This window comes from Punica granatum, chromosome 5 (genome assembly GCF_007655135.1).
Source record: "Punica granatum isolate Tunisia-2019 chromosome 5, ASM765513v2, whole genome shotgun sequence".
Lineage (NCBI taxonomy): Eukaryota > Viridiplantae > Streptophyta > Magnoliopsida > Myrtales > Lythraceae > Punica > Punica granatum.
Genome location: NC_045131.1, coordinates 3483283 through 3489162, shown reverse-complemented (window position 1 = coordinate 3489162; position 5880 = coordinate 3483283).

The following is a 5880-nucleotide window of genomic DNA, read 5'->3' as shown; positions in this document are numbered from 1 at the left end:
TACTGCGAACTAAGATGGCGCATAAAAGTAAGCAATCCTCTTCGATGAAATATCGCTATATTTTTGCAGATTTTTCAAACACCAATTTTACTCTTCACTTGACTTCTGCGGTCGCATGGTTGAAAAACAATTGGCTGATCAGCGAGAATTCATATACTTTGTTTTCCGACACTATAGAAGGATTAAAAACAAGAACATAAAGTTTTCTCGGAATTGAGTATCAAAAGGGCTAACTCATTAATATGGGGAATGATAGTATTGAATACCAGATAGAAGTTTGCCTTTTACCAAATCTAATAACTATGAATTGACTAGCACTAAAAATTTAACTATCCAAACAATGCATCAATTTAACAAATCAATTTCTTCCTCGTCCAAATTATTGCAATATCTGGAAAAGAAAGAAAGAAAATTTAATTGTTTGAACGCAACTCCAGGATGTGCATAAATGAAATTCACTGCTCCACTGCCTGCCTATTGACTGGCACCAGTCAGACCTATGCACATCTATAAAATCATCAAGTCTTTCTCTCCTGGCAAATGTCAGTTTTGAACTAGGTCTATAAAGCAATATCAAAAGTGAAGGGGACCAATACCAAGCTAGAGGAGGATGGTTTTCTAGGAGAGGGGAACGGGCATGTTCACTGGGTCCAATTGCACATCCAGCTTTTATGCCAAGAGATTGGCATGAAGCTCCCCTTCCATTCAGGCTGGCAGTTTGATTTAAGCTCTAAAATGACTATTTTTATATAAGACTTTGCTGTCCTTGTTACCTCTTGCCTTAAGTGCTACTGGTATCCCCCAAACGTAAAGGAGCACTTAGAACTTAAAAGTGTGCTTGTGTTTTTTTTTTTTTAATGTTATATCTCTTATATTAATATAAATGAATTTTTTTTTTAATCGTGGATTTCCTGAATGGTGAATTTTAATGCGTATTAAGCCATAAATGGATACTCTTTCTCTTACATTCCTTATCAACAGGAGCAATGGAAGAGCAGTGGACCTAAACGGAGGGAAAGGTCCGATAATGATGAAGAAGAGTGTGGACACAGTGAGAAGAGGCGGAAGAGAGGTGGGAAGAAGACGAAAGAGAGAGGCTCGAAGTCATGGTATGAGGCGGAGGAAACTGAAGCTGATACGGTGGATGATCAGGAGTATCTTGAAGATGAAGATTGAAGTATCCAAATTCAAACTCACTTCAGAAGCAAGCCTGAGTTTGAAGTTTATCAGCCCGTCTTGCTATTTCTAGTTCAATCTAATTTTGCTGAACGCCCGGATAGCAAATCCCACCGGATTTTGCAATTCACTAGCTTCTTTTTTTTCCCCTTTTTTTTTTTTTTGATAAGTTGCAATTCACTTGCTAGCTTGGACTTTTTTGGGGCTTGTTTTGCTAATTCGATAGTTTACAAGGGGAAATGATGGGCGAGCATATTTTGCTTATAGAGAGTTGGAAATAAAAAGAAAGTAGTCTAGAGACGATTATTGGGAATATTGGATGATGACCAAGATCGCCTTTCGTACCGTTTGAGTCTTTGTTCATTTCATTTGGCATGAATGAAGAGAACTAGAAAAAAGTTAATTACAACTATTTTTTTCTTATTATTAAATAAAATTTATCATACAACATATTATTATTAAATACAATTTATTATTCAACAGTTTCTTACCCAAGAGATATCTGTACTGTAGTGACCCCCGCTCTTCCGCTGGTCTTGACACATAGTTGATTAGCATCTATAATATTTCCCTTCTTACCCAAAAAAAAAAAAAAAAAAGGAAAGAAAGAGCATTTTGTTGCCTTATTTCTCTTGAAGCTTTCATTTGCATTGACTCTGTCTCGTTAGTCTTGTTCTTATGCACTAATAATCCTAACTAAAATTCCTTAGACTATATTTCTAAATTATTATGTTTTCTTGGATGAAGAGATTGTCCTATGCTTTAATATTTGAGCAATACCTCAATGAGTGTAAAGACAAATTTTCGGGGCTTGTGGAGAACATAATACTTGCAAAGGAATTGTGTCGAAGCTAGTTCAATTATGTAAGACTCCTTCCTACTATAACATATTGTTTCATTGTCAGTGGTGACAGCGATGGCCATAGTTTCATATGCTAGTCCAAGTTCGTCATTTTTGAATGTGGAAAAAAGGTTCATTCTTTCAAAAAATTGGAAAGACAGTATTGAGCTAATCTATCTTTTGTAAAAACAACAGCAGCTTTTATTTATAGACGAGATAACTGACAAACTCAATCTATAATCGGATCCTTCCTCCCAACCTCACCTGCAAGTAAAGAGGCATCTTGAGCAGCGGCAAACTACCTCTGCAACCTGAAACGTGTCAATGCTGAGCGGCCATCAAGTCCTTTTGAATCGTAGTGCAAAATAAACTTCCGAAAGTGTGATGGGGCAATACAACCTCGTGGTCGGGTATACAGATGAAGTGTGAAGAACAAGGCTACAGAGACCCTAGGCCCAATTCTGTTAATTTGGACCAAAGGATTTAGTCCGTACTCTTTAGGCCCAACTCTACTCTTGGTTCGCTGTACTGACATTTTCTTTTGAATGAGAAACGGAAATAACTGCTATCTATAGGCAATGAACCAATGGAGAAGGAAGAAACTAAAGAAGAAAAAAAAAAAAAAGAGGTATCGTCAGTTGCTTTTTCATGGAAAGAAAGATAATTACTGATTGGGCCGCTGCAGTACCAGATATATGGCCCGTAGGCCTGCTATGGGCTTGGACGACATGACGGATCGGCCCAATTTTATATTGATTCTTCTTTTCTTTGCAATTAGCACCCACCACATTCATCCTAGATCTATCCCCTTTTTCTCTTTGCAATTTTAAGGAGAGAACGTGGGAGATTCTGGCGTGTTTTGATGCACGCTGTTACCATAATTCCAATCGAGGTAATAAATTATCAGCATTCGCACCAAATTTCGTTTCGATTAATATATCTCGAAGCAGGGAGGGAAAGACGAAAATTTATAAGTGGCAGCCTGCCTATGTTGGTTCCCCACTAGCGTTTCTCTTCATCATCTTCTCCGTTTGTAATTTTTAATTTAATCTTGAAGCTTTAAGAATATTTAAGAACAAATGGTACAATTTCGAGACTATTTATTGAATAATTTGAATAGAAACTTAAAGAAACTCAATTTCAGGGATAAATCGACACATTTTTATTGATATTAATGATCAAAGTGCTTCCAATTAAAAAGTCAGTGATTAAAGTGACACATGATGAAAGTGAACGAACTAAGTAGGCAAAGAGTAAGTGGAAGCAATAATTACAAAAGGTTAGTGATTAAAGTGACACCTGATGAAAGTGAACGGTGGGGGGATGTCGATGTGTCCTTTTCTTTCCATCCTAATTTTTCAATTAAAATATCACTTGAAAAGGATATCGTACGTATGATCATGAATTATTGAAAATTCAAGAATAGTCCATCCAAATTCAACTAAATCGTCTACCAATTTGTTTCCGTCTTCCTTATTGAGCATCTTGTAACCGTATATTAGAACTCGGTTATGAGCATATCTAATTTATTCTCCGTTAATAGTAATCTTGCTTAAAACAGTTAATAGGCGGAAAGAACTTAGAGTCGCATTATAATGCACTCACGCGCATAATTCGTGATAATATTATTTATATATTATTTATTAGCCATTGCATCATGTAAATGACATATAATGATTTACCGGTATCGCATTATGCTAGAACTTAAATACTATCTGGAAGTTGGATACCATACATTGTACAATGATGAATTTCGTGAAGGATTATCGATTATTCGAAGGGGTGTATTGCCCTGCCATATTATCCTCCGGAGGACAACCACTGCAATGGCATACTCCAAACTGATCGCATTCCTGAATTAAATGACAAACGTGTGCCTGCGTTCAAAAGAACAATAATTACATTTTTTTTTTCTAATCCGGAGTATCCAGACTTCGTCCGACTAATTCCCGAGACTTCATGAACCCCCGGTGAAGCACGGAGTGAATAATCACTCCAAAGACGCTCCCCCAGGATCAAGTACAAACTTAGACGCACCTTAACTATCAAACCAAATCACTTGGTCTTATAATTACAATACATTAATTGTATCTATTTATGTATATTATATATATATATATATTTTTTAGAGTATGTGCCATTTAATATTATTATAGGCTTTTCACATGGGCGAAATGTGCACCGTTTGCTAGCAATATATATATATATATATATATAGTGAGGTATATCCATCATTCATCATCTCTGATGATTGATATAATTTTTAAAATACACGATATCTATATGAAATCTGATTTTTAAATAAATATAATGTAATACTTGCAAAATCTTAAAATACATTAAATCTGTTAATTATTTAATGGACTATAAATAGTCCATACATAATCAGAAGGAAGGCACAACGCTATCACGTTAAACAAAACAAATATTACTTTGGGTGTATTGATAACCGGAGAAGATGGAGAAGAAGTTGATAATACAACTCTTGCTTGTTTTCTTAGTGACAATCGGTATATTTCTTCCTCTGTTTCGCAAAAAGTGATCATGTCTTGATCTACTCATTTTTACATAAATATTTCATGACAATATAGATTCATTATTAAGATTAAAGTACGAATACATATTTACAACATTTAATTCTTTGTTTATTATTTATTCTCAATTGCATGAAGGTGCGTATTTGATAATCTTAAAGTAGATTAAGATAGATATCATGCATTTTTTTTTTATAAATAAACCAATCATAAGCCGATATTTAAATTACAAAGACACCCTAATTATTATGCTAGTAATTGTGCACATTAATTTCGTTCATGTGAAAGGCCTGTAATGTAACAATGTCAAATAGTACGGACTCTAATACATACATAATTGAACACATAAATTGTGTTGTAATATTTGCTCTTTTGACTTTTGAGTACAGGCCCGCTAACCGAGAAGAAGATAGAAGCAACATGCATAGAACGCACTTGCGGTTCATATAAAGACTGCACAGACTTTTACCATCCTAAACCAGGAGTCCCCTGCTTTTGCAATCTTGGATTCTGCGACTGTGGCCGTTGTTTTGTTCCTCCGAGTGCTGATGGGGTGGGCAACAGGATCTTTTCGAATAATCCATGATCCTTTCCAAAATTCAAAAATGTTGGCATCCCTACTTTCGGATAGTTAATCGTCCAATGAAAAATTGATAAAACAGTGTATCATTTTACATTAATAAATGAATGACTAATTTTATCATGAATTTCGGCGTGTGTACATAAATTATTACGCCCATCTAACTTTCTTTTGCAAACAGTGACAAAATATTTGGAAGTATTTAAAATCTCCAACATTCCAATTGACATATAAACATAGGCCACTGGAAGTGAAAAAAGAAAAAAAGGGAAGAAAGATTCCTATGCTCATTTTTCCAAGAACGTCGTGATCAGGATAAGCTTATGTTTAGAACAATATTTTGGTGATGAATAAAATTTTGTCTCTTACAAAAAAAAAGCAAAAAATAAATAATTGTTCATATAATCTTCTTTGTTTTCGATGAAAAAAATCTAAAGGAGGTAGTGTAATCTTACCCCAGGCTCATTGCAAAAGGCCCCGGAAATTGTACTTCCTGTATCGATCTGCACCTTGAATTCTCTAGGTGGTGTCCTCAATTTCACCGTGGTAAAGTATAATTTGCATGGAGAAAGTCGATATTAATAGAAGTAGTGGGAAGTTGAGCATCATAATTAATACATTTTGTTCAAAATTCCAATTATGAAACCCCTTCTATCTCACACCTCGGAGCGTACTCTTTTTATTACAGAGAAATAGAAAGCATATATATTATTCAATTTAAAAAAAAAATGAGATGATATATGCATGAA